Raw genomic sequence first — 368 nt, 5'->3', positions numbered from 1 at the left:
TTCGACAAGCACAACCATCAATTTTCATGTTGGGCCCTTCCTGGTTCACTCTTTGTTACTAGGGGAATCCTGGTAAGTTTCTTTTCCTCCGCTTATTGATATGCTTAAACTCAATGGGTATTCATGCCTAACTTGGGGATGTGGTAGAGAGATGCAGCATGCCCGCACTCCGATGGGCCGCTGAGCCCAGAATAAAGTTCCTCGCGAGGAATCATTCGATCAGCACAAACCAATTCCGACCTTTTGTGAGCCACCACTCATCGTGACAGATCGACAAACCTCGTGCTCATTTCAGCCAACCGCACCACTTGCGGACATGGACGGCCATCTCCGCTCCTTGATGGGGAGGGCAATTTTGTAGTGCGACG

The 368-nt window shown here is 50.3% G+C and overlaps 1 non-coding gene across 1 annotated transcript in view; it reads right to left on the bottom strand.

Annotated features, from left to right (window-relative positions):
* The window catches only part of LOC149574698 (25S ribosomal RNA), a 3,366-nt gene extending 3,225 nt beyond the window's left edge, over positions 1 to 141 (bottom strand). The window contains exon 1 of the ribosomal RNA XR_016361061.1: positions 1 to 141. This exon is cut by the window's left edge and continues 3,225 nt beyond it. This is a non-coding gene — a ribosomal RNA (25S ribosomal RNA).
* Between the last annotated feature and the right edge of the window lie 227 nt (positions 142 to 368).

This window comes from Cupressus sempervirens, chromosome 2, assembly GCF_028749045.1.
Source record: "Cupressus sempervirens isolate cs-2001-9-10 chromosome 2, ASM2874904v1, whole genome shotgun sequence".
Lineage (NCBI taxonomy): Eukaryota > Viridiplantae > Streptophyta > Pinopsida > Cupressales > Cupressaceae > Cupressus > Cupressus sempervirens.
Note: the sequence above shows the minus strand (reverse complement) of the source record. Positions and strands in the feature narration are given on the sequence as shown.